Here is a 12,661-nt window from a genome sequence, read left to right on the forward strand (position 1 = left end):
AAGGCAACTAAATGAATGGTTTTTGATATAGATATGTAATGTTATCTGTGATTATAGTAACATTGTATCATATAAGCCATTAATAGACCTTAATCCTGCCCTAATGGTCCCTCTGTTATCCCTGACCTAGGCCATGAAGAATTCTGTTAACACACCTTGAGCCAGAGGAAAGCTTTTCGACATTCTCTCCTGAAAAATGACACCTTCCTCCCACCTCCACACACACAAGTCCTTTCGTGTAACAGATGCCAACCTGCTATAATTTTGACTCATTAGAGCATGACTCTGACAAGCCCCCTCGTTATGCTCACTTTCCAATTACTGGGACTGGACAATTTTAAGCAGAAAGAAAAACCACACACTGAGATCTTTGACGCTTGATATCAACTGACTTTTTTATTCTGACTGTGACTCTTTTCTTCTCCCAACTCCTTGCCCCATTCCTGCTTCCTCAATTTATTGAACTAATATATGTTTTTCTTCCACATCTGGTAGAAGACATAAATCTCTCAGCAAGTGTTAATATGTAAAATCTTTCCTCTCACCTTTCATCTTTCCTTGATTATTAGCTTTTATAAGCCCTGTGGCTGTCGATATACAGTTGCATTTATGTAGACTGACAATGATTTAGCAAAGAGATCTCAAATCCACTTATTTTTAAATATTATCAAGAGGTGCGCATCAGCTTCCTACAAGGCAGACAACTCTGTGTTTCACTCTCATTTCTACAGTTATTTTCCTCTTTGCATCACTGTTCCTCTCTCTTTTTCATTTCCTCTGTCATTCTATTTGTTTTTTTTTTTCCTTTTTACTCTCACTACCTACCTTGCCTCACATGTAGTGACCTGTACATTCATTTCTTTTACTAGAAATGAAATAAGAACTTCAAAGGAGCATTAATGATCTCTCCTGTTTTACTAATTAAAGATGAATCCACCACAAAGCTTTCTCTGCCATTCCCTGTGTTCACATTAGATCAGAAATGGCATTTGTAGCCCCAAAAGAAATGGGGTAGTTCCCACCCTGAGATGCATGGCACACAACTCAGCTCTTCCCTGGATGAGCATGTTACCAATGAGTTTGTTCCAAAGTAAGTGTAGCTTGAATATGGGAAGACAGGATTCGATAGTATTTGATAATTCACAATTTAAGGGCTAAGGAAAGATGGTTTATTATTAAATGCAAATAAAATGAAATGAAGTCCGGTTGTCTGGGTGCAGATAGAAATTATACAAAGCTTATAAGCCACACTGGAGATCTTAACTACTAGACAGAACAGAGCTCTGGGAGCTGCGAGCAAGCACAAATCCTGTCTTTGAAGAAGACTGCACCCAGTATTATCTCTAGAGAAAGACTCGGATTGTACAGTCTGCTTGGAAAACTAAGGTGTGACTAGAAACAGGGCAAGTAAAGCCACTTCATGGAAGGGGATTATGTGTTGATTTTTAAAGTATTTCAACCTCTTTGGTTCCCATTGTTACTTTTCCCTTCGGTAGGATAGTGTTTCCTGGCCTCAGAAAAATTGCCTATTTTCTTACAGGGTTGACGGACAGCCTGCCTAGAGCAAAAAGATATATACTGCCCTTGACTATCCAAATATATAAAAATGATATGACAGCTTCATAATGGACACAAATGTGAACTCAAGGACACAATAATAATTTTATATCAATATTATTTAAATATCTTTGCTAGGTTGACTTATATTTTAAACCAGTGAAAGTACTTCAAAAGCTATGAAATTTTTGTTGTTATTAACTAGGCTCCCAAGCTCTAGTGGACAATATTTTGGAGGAAGTACTAAAGGTGGATTTATAAAACTGAATATATTCAATGTGGCTACCGGGCTAATTTATGCACTGAAAACAATGCATTAATCTGTTATTTACTAACAAAAAATCTCTAGTGATTTGTTTTTTATCAGATCAGTTTTCTTGTGCAATTATATCCTCTAAAGTCTAATTTGAGACTTCCATACATACATTTTTAGGCAGAAGGAAAGAGCGTATCTGTGTTTCAACAGTTTTGTGTTCTTCCTACTTGTTCTGGGCCTGGGATTCACCACTTTTTTGTAACTACTAAAATTCAGCACCTGCTTCAAGTCCATTTCAAATCCCATCTTCTCTAAGGATCTTCCCCTGGATGTCTATCTCCCGTCTCTGAAGTGCTATGACATTTATTTTCTTCAGCACTCATTTTGGTACTCACATACTTTGTAAAAATACTACATCTACTGCTTTGCATTGCTTGTTAATTACTTTCACATATCTATTATATACAGCCAACAAATTATACATCTCTAGAAAGCAGAGATGGTATTTTAGAGCTACTTTCTATTTCTATAGGATCTAGCATTATACTCACTATGTCTTCATCCTAGCCATCTCCCCTGGACTTTAGACTTGTTTGTCTACTGTTCTACTCAGTGTTTTCCTGTGGAAGTCTAATAGACATATCAAACTTCTGATAACCAAAGATAACTCTCAACCTTTTCCCCCCAAAATGTGTTCATGCTTTGGAATCAGTTTTGGAAGCTCCATTCTTCCAGTTGCTCAGGCCAAAATACCTTGGATTCATCTTTCTGTCATACTTTACATCCCACCCATCATGACATAATATCATTTCTATCATCAAAACAAATTTAAAATATGATCAGTTCTTCCACTTGTACCACTATAGCTTTTGTCCAAGCTACCATGATTACAATGCCATCACAATATTCATCTAATTGGCCTTCTATTCTCAACATAAGAGCCAGGTTGTTCTTTGAAAACATTAAGTCATCATGTCATTCCTCTTCTCAAATGCCACTTATGGCTTCCCATTTCAGAGTAATTGTAAGTTTTAATAGGATAAGTGTTAAAGTCCTAACAGTAACCTATAAAGCTCTATAGACCTGACATTCGCTTATCTCTTTGATCTCATGTCTTTTCTCCACCACTCACTCCACTTTAGCCACGTGGGCTAGAGAAATCTGCTTGCAATTCCTTGAATTCTCTAGGCAAGCTCCTGCCTGAAGGCCTTTTCACTTGCTATTCTTTCAACCTAGAGTGCTTTTCCCTTAGCCTACCCTATTTAAAATACATCCCCCACACAGACACACACATACACACACATAAACCTTTGACAACCATATCCCTTTTCACTTAATTTTTGTTCTTCATACTACTTGTCACTATCTAACATATTTACTTATTTATTTCTATTATTGTTTATCTCCCTACACTACAATGCAAGCTTCTTGAGGACTGAAATTTCCGTGTGTTTTGTTCATTGCTTTAGTGCCCAATGCTAGAATACTCCTAGGCAAGAAGTGAATGCTCAATAATTATTTCAATGAATACACAAATGAAGAAATGAACAGCCTGGTAATATAGTCTTGCTAAAGTTCTTATAAAGTGAATATAGTAGAAAATAAATGGGAATTGCACTGAAAAAAATCTCAGAGAAAGGCACCACTCAGAGAAAGCACATTTTTCCTGTAGCACGAGTCATAGTATGTGTCCCACATGGCCAGGAGTGGTAGGCTGCAGGTCAAGCTCAAGCCACTGGTTACCATTGTAACCCCAGGAAAGGCCTGAAATTCTTCTTGCCTTGAGCACACATCTGTAAATTTGTTTTGATGCCTGACTTCCACTTGAGTGCTTTTTACATTGTTTTGTAGATTTTTCTCATGATGTCTTTTATGGGAATATTTAACTTCTAAAATAGGGAAAAATACACTTTTACATAGCATTCTGTATCTAGTAGTAGATATATGATACAGGATTGGTAAATTTGATAATTTCTGCCATCCCGAAGTTTACTCTCTGATGCAGAAAAACAAATAAAAAACTCCAAACCATAAATTTAAGACATATAATGAAGACATAATTAGGATTTATAATGTTACTATACAGTCCTGAGCTCTACACTTGTATTCTCAGTATCTAACACTGCTTAGTTAGATAATAATATCTGTTCAATGAACAAAAATTAAAAACATATATAAAACACTGTGGAAAGTGAGTATTCATTGAGGAAAGGAGAAATGAAGAGAGAAAATTCTATGAGATGATCATGTGTGATCAGAGACATCGCCTCTCTAATTGCTAAATCCCCAGTCCATAGGAGAGTATCTGGCTCAGTAGGTATTCAAATACACATGAATCAATGGATAATTTCAATAATGTCGACTGATTAGCTGACAAAGCTCTATGAAGGACAGAAGTATTTAATAATTCTTATTTGATTTTAGCCAGGTGTGATGGTGCATGCCTGTAATTCCAGCTACTCAGGAGGCTGAGGCAGGAGAATCACTTGAACCTGGGAGGCGGAGGTTGCAGGGAGCCTCAACTGCACCATTGCACTCCAGCCTGGGCAACAGAACAAGACTCCATCTCAACAACAACAACAACAACAACAACAACAAAAGAATTGTTTTGATGAAACAGGAAATAGAAAGACATGGTCCTTGGACTATGCAGCACCTAGACTACATGGGAAAATCACTCAAACAATGAATGTGTTTGGAAAAGCATTAGAAAAGTATATTTAAGGAGGGTGAAGAATATTCAGCTTCTAATTGGTATAAGCATAAAAAAGTCTGTAATTTAGAAAATAAGTGTCTTAAATATGTTGTCAGTTTAACTGGGCCATTCATGTATTAAGAATCTATATGCACCAGCCTGTGCACTAGATGATAAAGATGAACAAGCCTTCACTGTTCTAAAGGAGCTGACAGTCTTGTGAGGCAGAAACAAGACAATTCATAAAACATGACGATTCACAAATGAATCCAATAAGAATCCAATAGACAGTATTGAATGTAAAAGGGTTACCTAACCAAGAGAACTGGTGGATTAGGGAAAGCTTTCCAGAGAGAGTGAAAAGTGAGATAAGGACTGAAGGAAAAGTTAGAGTTAGGCAGGGGAAAGATTGGACAAAGGGTGAAAGAGAAACTTGCCCTTTGAAAGGCATGGAAGAAGTTCAGTGTGATTACATTTCAAATGGACTGGAAAGCAAGAGAAGGTAGAGGTGGAAGGAGAAAGTAGGCAGAAAATGATTTAAAATAAGACTGGAGAGGTAGGTAAGTAGGGGCAAGATTACAAAGGACTTGTTCATCTTTGGAAGACATTTTAATTTCATTCTAAGAATAATGGGGAGCAATGGAATAATTGTAAGAAAAGCTGTGATATGATTAGAGTAGAATCAAAATTTAGAAAGCTGTAACTACAAAATGTAGAACAGATTGGAGGGGCAACACAGAGCATTGAATACAACTGGAGGTGCTTTAAAAGATCTAAGCAAGAAATAATATAGGTCTGAGTATGGGTAGTAATAATGGGAGAGAAAATAAGAAGAAACAGAATTGACATGTTAAAGAAGAGAGATGTTAAGTGACATTGACAGGGACACACTATAGAAAACATTGGCAAAGAGAGGAAAAGTGATGTCGCAAGGTGGTTAGGATCACAGAGGGGCAACACCAAAAATGGGCAATATAGAGAAATTTCTGTTGACTGATGAGACCACAGAGGTTTTGTCAATAAGCAGAGGTGGGGGCAGTTAGTGATAAAAAAAAAATTGTGCATGGGTCTTCCCTTTTGAGTCTGCAGGTTGAAGTCACATGCTCTGTGAAGTCATGGAGAGAAAGAATTCCTTTTGATCCACAAGTTTATATCCCATTGAGCAAAAGTTACTGACCAGCAGTCCAGAGCCTATGTGAATTGTCAACTCTGACATCTCATTGCACATCTACAAGCGTAAACGTATCCAAACTCTGTCTTCAGCTCACTTATGTAGAAAGCATTTGCAAGATACAGCAAGAGACTGTATTCAGAGTGCTGGGTGTGTTTCTGAGCTTGGTCGTCAGAAAGAAAGAAAGGAAAAAGAAAATCAAAGAAAAGTTGCAAAATTAATGTTTAAAAAACTTGATTCTGGTTTAAATATTTTTGTCTATGCTTCATTCCATCTGAACTACTCAGGAAATCTGAAGACTAAATATTAAGGCTATAGTAATACTTTCTACAAATCTAAAAACCCCTAAATTTCCTTGATTCTCTCATATATACCAGGAGGAGCCAGCTGACTATTTTGTTCTTGCTTTGCGTTATTAGGCTTTAGTTTTCTAATGAGAAGGTTTCCTTTTTTTCTTACAGCCTTCGTCCACTACATGGGCAAACGTGTCAACATTTGAAATAATCATTACACATCCAAAAACTCATGTGTCTTCCATGGCTGGCTTGTCCACATCAGCACCACTTTGAGCCAAGTTTGATCTTTCTTTCCTCTTTCTTTCTTTTCTTTCTTTCTCCTTCTTCCCTCCCTCCCTCCCTTTCTTTTTCCTCTCTCTATCTCTCTCTCTCCTTCCTTCCTTCCTTCCTTCCCTTTCTTTTCTTTCTTTCTTGAGATGGAGTTTCCCTCTCGTCACCCAGGTTAGAGTGCAATGGAATGATCTTGGCTCACTGCAACCTCTGCTACCCATGTTCCAGTGATTCTCTTGTCTCAGGTCCTGAGTAGCTGTAATTACAGGCAACTGCCACCACACCTGGTTAATTTTTGTATTTTTAGTAGGGATGGGGTTTCACCAGGTTAGCCAGGCTGGTCTCAAACTCCTGACCTCAGGTGATCTGCCCACCTTGGCCTCCCAAAGTGCTGGGATTACAGCATGAGCCACCACTCCCAGCCTGATCTTGTTTCTTTTAGGCACCACTCTTGTTTGCTGGGTGCATTTTTTTCCTTCTTCCACCTTTTATTTCTTTTTCAGTAATGTATTTACTTTTCTTTATTTATCTCTGCAGTGGTTTGGTTGTACTGCTATTGTCACTATATATACTACATACCACAGGATGGATCTACTAGAAAATAGTGTACCACCTCTCTTTCAAAAGAATCATGTAAATTCAGATCCCAACAAGAGAAGACCCACTGATAATAATGATGTTGTTCTGCTTTTGCTGCATATTTTCCTAGGTAAACCCTGGCCCCCAGGATATCCCAGATATGAGCCAGATAAGGGCTAACAATAAACTGTTGCTCACCTAATATCCCTCTGTACTTTACCACATGCTGAATATCTCAGAGCTTCCATATAAAACCCCAGAGAGATTTATTAAAGAGAAACTTGTTGCCCAGGCAGTATTCAACATCTGGAATGATTTCTTTATATCACACTACAATCTCCCTTGCTGACATTTTTTTTTTTTCCCCGAGATAGGGTCTCACTCTGTTGCCAAAGCTGGAGTGCAGTGGCACAATCACTGCTCACTGTAGCCTACACCTCCTGGGCTCAGTTGATCCTCCCACCTAAGCCTCCCGAGTAACTGAACTACAGGCACATGCCATCATGCCCAGCTAATCTTTGTATGTTTTGTAGAGACAGGGTTTCACCATGTTGCCCAGACTGGTCTCAAACTCCTGCTCTTAAGCCATCCACCTGCCTTGGCCTCCCAAAGTGCTGGGATTACAGATGTGAGCCACTGCGCCTGGCTGGCTGTTGCTGACTTGATCATCCCTGCTAATGCGTAATCTTCTCTTTCAAGTTCTACCTCACCAACCTGATTCTTTTTTTGCGCAGAATGGGATTTATCTTTCTCAATTCACACAGCAGCTCATAGATATAATTAGTTCACTATTCATAGAGATAGACCAAGGCTATATATATTCTATCATATAATATCACCAAATATACACATAAAAAGATATATACATTTTTTTAACTGCTTAAGTTGGTTCACTGTGTAGATTGTGATTTTCTTGAGATGAAAGGCTAGGTCTTATAATTTTTGTGTTCTGACTGTCTAGTAGTATACTAGTAGGTAGTATTGGTAAGTAGATACTACATAAATTTGTAAGAAAATAATTAAACCACTTGCTATTTTATGAAGAATCTTAGTTCATGCTTCCATTATCCAACATAACAACCCAAACTAGAAAATTCAACCGCTGTCATTTTCTAATACTACATTTCACTACACCACTGTGAAAAACATTTGGTGACTCATATCTCAAACTGAAATAGCTAATATTGTGCTATTTTAAAGTGATAATTTTGTATTTTATTTGTGATTTCACATGTTAGGGCTAAAGACTAATTTAGGCTAATATACCTAAATAGTGAATAGACATTAGTACATCCATTCATTAAGGTATCATTTGCAATTTTATTATAATGAATAATCACTTTTCATTTAAGAAAGATCTTGACTTTTCCTGCAAACTGTTATCTTGTGAAACTGCTGACTGAGGATAGGCCTGGCTAAGAAAGCAAAGTGTGTGCATGTTACTTATACCTGTGTCACTCTAATTTAAAAACAGCTTATCTCAATATCTCAATCACCAACAGTAAGAGCATTTTTTAAAACATACAAACAAAAACTGCCTAAGATCTTTATTCAGACAAAGTCATTTTAATTGCTTATGTAAATACAGACATAATTATAACCCTACAAAGTATGCTAATAATTCACTATTTACTGGCATTAAATAAGATTAAGGCTGTGCGTTTTTATACACACATATACAGACATATGTATACATCATCAAGCATATATATATGCAAGTATATGGACATAAATGACTGCGCTGATTTGTTCAGAGTATGCACTATGACTGTCTTCAGTTTTAAAAGATAAATCTACTATACAAAATACTACATGCAATAAAACCCCATCTAATACTGACTGTGCCTCTGCTCAGCATTCTTTGTACTCTGTTATGACTCAATGGACATATGTGTGCTTTACCTGTGTGGTAAGTACATCTTTACACTGTTCGTCTAGTGAAAACCACTCTTGCCTTCAGGGAATGCACCTCTGGAATCCACCTATGTTTCAAGTGGAAGCTGCCAAATTCCCTAGGTTTCTGGACTCAAGTGTTAGTATATAATCCAGATATGGCAAATCATTGTCTCCTATTCCTCCGATCACAGTGATTAGTCCAGAGAGGTCATGAAACCTAAACCAAGTTAATCAGTCTTCCCAAACGTATAGTCATAAAATAACTGATTGCCTAAAGTGGATTTTTTGAAATTGAAAGAGAATGCTATTCATAGTTATGCTAGAACAAGAAATTTGGAGACAGTGCCTTGGACAATAAACTAATGCTAATGGCAACCCTCTTCTGAGATTTTTCTATGTGGCATTTGCTTGAAAGTTTCCTTTTCTTTGTAGTTAAAACTACATAATTCTGAATGTAAGCTCAATAATAAACAATGTATTTCTATTTCCATAAAATCACTGTGAATGTATTAAGATATTCATCTTAAGGGTTTGCTTTTTCATCTCTTGTTTACTGAACACTTAAATATATACTACTGATGGTAGATTAATTTGGGAGATATTTGTGTACTTTTCCAGAACATTCTTAAAAAGAAAAAAAATCCCTTGGTAGAAATTTAATAAACCTACAACTTGAAGAGCATACATTAACAGAATCCAAATTAATAAAATTTAGCTAAAAGTCTAATAGAAATGATTCTATGTGCTCTCAAAAGTTTATGGGTTGAAATACATATGGGTTTATTATTTTACATATTTTCTCAAGATTTATGCAGTGAATGTGTCTCATACATGATTGATTAACCACATTAAAAGTTGCAAAATGTAGATTTGGCATAGAATTTTTTAACAAAAAAAGGACAGGGTCTCATTCTGTTGCCTAGGCTAGAGTGCAGTAGAGTGATCATACCTCCTGCAGGCTCAAATTCCGGGGCTCAAGCAATCCTCCAGCCTTAGCCTTCTGAGTATCAGGGACTACAGGTGTGTACTACTACACTACTACGGATACTTTTTAAATTTTTTTTTTTTTTTTTTTGCTAGAGACAGAGTCTCCCTATATTGCCCAGGCTGGTGTCACACTCCTGGCCTCAAGTGATCCTCCAGCCTTGGCCTCCCAAAGTCAACTTAGAATTTTTTTATGTTAAAATACGAGATTAAAGGGGGAAGTATTTTTCCCCTAAAGTTTTAATTCATAAAGAAATTAGAAAAGAAAAAAAAACATCATAAAAGTTCACCATTTGAAATGTTACCAGGTATTTTTTGATGCCAGAAATGGGTACAAACAGTCTATGTGTCCCATGATTATATTGATTGTAAATTTTAGATTCAGTTGTAAATACAAAATCAAGTTTAAGGATCTAGTTATTGTGATCTAATAGAGAAAGTTAGAATTCTCTCTGTTTTTAATGCTTCAGAAAATATTACTTTTTCCCTGCTTTGGAAGGGTTTCTCATAAAGTAAAAATATGCCAGTTAGTACCAGACTGGCTTAAATAGACAGTTATAGTAAATTATAAGGAACTTTCTAGTTCCTTGCAAAGTGCCTTACATAAAATATATGCACAGAAGACATTCAAGAAATTAACAGATTAATGATGGATGGTGAATGGATGAATGTGGTGGGTAGATGAATGGACAGATGGGTGAATAAATGTAAATAAGTTGTAAAGTCAAAGGAAGACATGCTGTCATCATTATTACAATGATAGTGATGACAATAAAACTCTCTACAGATATACTCTCTCACAAAGAAATACTATAATTTAATTTAATAAAACAGATAGCTTTTTCTTCCCATTAGCCAACCTCAGACAGATCACGATTCTAAGGCAACAAAATTGTTTTTGTTATGGTAAATATCAAAAACCACACTCAGAATTTACAGGATAAATATGGTTCATATTTTTTTCTAGAAATTTTCTTTCTCTTTTCTTCTATATAGATATTCAAACATGTGACCAGTTCTGTTTCTCTTCCTCTAAATGTCTCATTTTCCAGTCTCTGAGGTCAATGTAATAATGCACCTCAGGACTTTAGATATGTTAACATTGCCCAAAGCCAGGATTTATTGAAAAGGGGCAACTCAATGGGAAATTGGAATAAAAGGAGCCCAAAATCATTGGATTCAGAGGCTAAGAGTTTATTCAAATTGGACTATCTATAAGTTTTAGGTAGTATGTAAATAATATGTTTGCTTCCTAGAGATAGGCAGCTTGAAAAGATTCCAAAGAACAGGCATAGATGCATGGTACTGACCACAATATTTCTGTGAGTAGGAGGCTGGAGTAATTTACTGCTCTGAACAACAGGGCTGTCTGGGTTGTAGTTTGGGGGTGTCTCATTTCCTATTATGTTACACTATCAAAATTGCAGGAATTACACATCCTATGCCATTACCTTCTAGACAGACAAGCTGCTAAATTATTTCTATGAGGAACATGAGCTACTTACTTATCTTCCTGATAAGAACAGAAGACAGGTGGAGAGCGTCTGGGAGACAGACAGTGTGAGAAACTTCTTTGTCTGGGTTGCAAAAATGCCACTCTGAGATGTTCTGTCTGACTGACACACTGTTAGTAACAGTCATACTGGCAATATGAAATGCTTCCAATATGATAAATAGTTAAAGAGGAGATGTTGCCTCTTGACTTTAAATGAATAACACGCAAAAAACATGCAAAACTCCAAACAAATGAGCAGTGTTGTGATCAACAGAAACTCTAAGTTATAAAATAAGAAAAATGAAAAAAAAAAATAAGAAAGAGGAGAAAAGTTTTTAATGAGCCTTATAAATATTGAGATCTATAATGCTCATTAAAGGTGCTATTGATTAATTATTTTTTGCAGGTGCTGATATGGAATCCACAGATTTTGAAACCTGCCCAAGATCATGCAGTGAGTTAATAGCAGAGAAGTAGAATCCAACTTTCTGATCTGTTGGGAAGGAGGTATATGTGAACCACAGTGGAAAGAAATACAAATAACTACTTGAAGGTGGAAAAACTAGAAACAGGTAAGACTTGAGTTTCTCACTGGTGTATGAGCCTAGAAAATTATCTGGACTCTCAGCAAGAACTTTATGAAATTTCTAGTTGTTTCCTGTATTCATTTTGCTGCAAATTCGAATGATATAATTTTTGCATAGCAGTTACATTTCTATCTTTTTTAATACTCTCGTTTAGCTCTGGTAAAAATCTGGAAGTATACATCTGCCAAAAAAATTAAAGGTCAACAAATAACGTGGTATCTGAAATTCCTTTATATTTTGAAGACTCACTTATGGAGACTTGGGGAACTCTGAGGATGTATTGCATGAAGCAGTACAGGCCACAACCACCAACACTGAATAAATTAGCATACAAAGAGATTTATTCAAACACCCAACTCTATGTCTTGGAAATCATACCATAGATATAGGTTAAAGTTTATACTACCCAGTATAGCTTGGAATCAATAAGCAGTGTTAAAGCTTTATCATCAAAGATTTTAAATTTTCAGAGGCATGGCTCTCTTTCAGGAGGCATGATATAATTATGAATCCTTTCTTGGTGATTTCCCTTTTAGTTATCCTCTCTGAGCCTCTTGTTTTTACTCTGCTGTCTTAGATTTGCTTCCTGCCTTTTTAATTTTTAATTGATATTTAAATCAAATACTTCCACTTAAAACTCACATTTTTTCTTTGCATCTTCTTCTCATTCTTTGATTAGGAATTGAGTAGAAAATGCTTGCTATTGCAATAGAGAGAAAAAATAGCAAATTTAGAACAGCACTTCTATTTCTTTTTGAAAGCTTATCTCCTGTTCTCCATGCACTCAGCACCCCCATAATAATAAGTAAAAACTAAAATAAATGTTTGGTCACTTTTGACAGAACTAAGGTAGAACAAAATAAAGAGAGACTGAG

At 36.2% G+C, this 12,661-nt stretch overlaps 1 protein-coding gene across 1 annotated transcript in view; it reads right to left on the reverse strand.

Moving 5' to 3' along the window:
* LOC116273158 (limbic system-associated membrane protein) overlaps window positions 1–12,661 on the reverse strand; it is a 423,934-nt gene that overhangs the window by 372,991 nt on the left and 38,282 nt on the right. The gene's annotated exons all lie outside the window — the stretch shown is intronic.

This window comes from Papio anubis, chromosome 2 (assembly GCF_008728515.1).
Source record: "Papio anubis isolate 15944 chromosome 2, Panubis1.0, whole genome shotgun sequence".
NCBI lineage: Eukaryota > Metazoa > Chordata > Mammalia > Primates > Cercopithecidae > Papio > Papio anubis.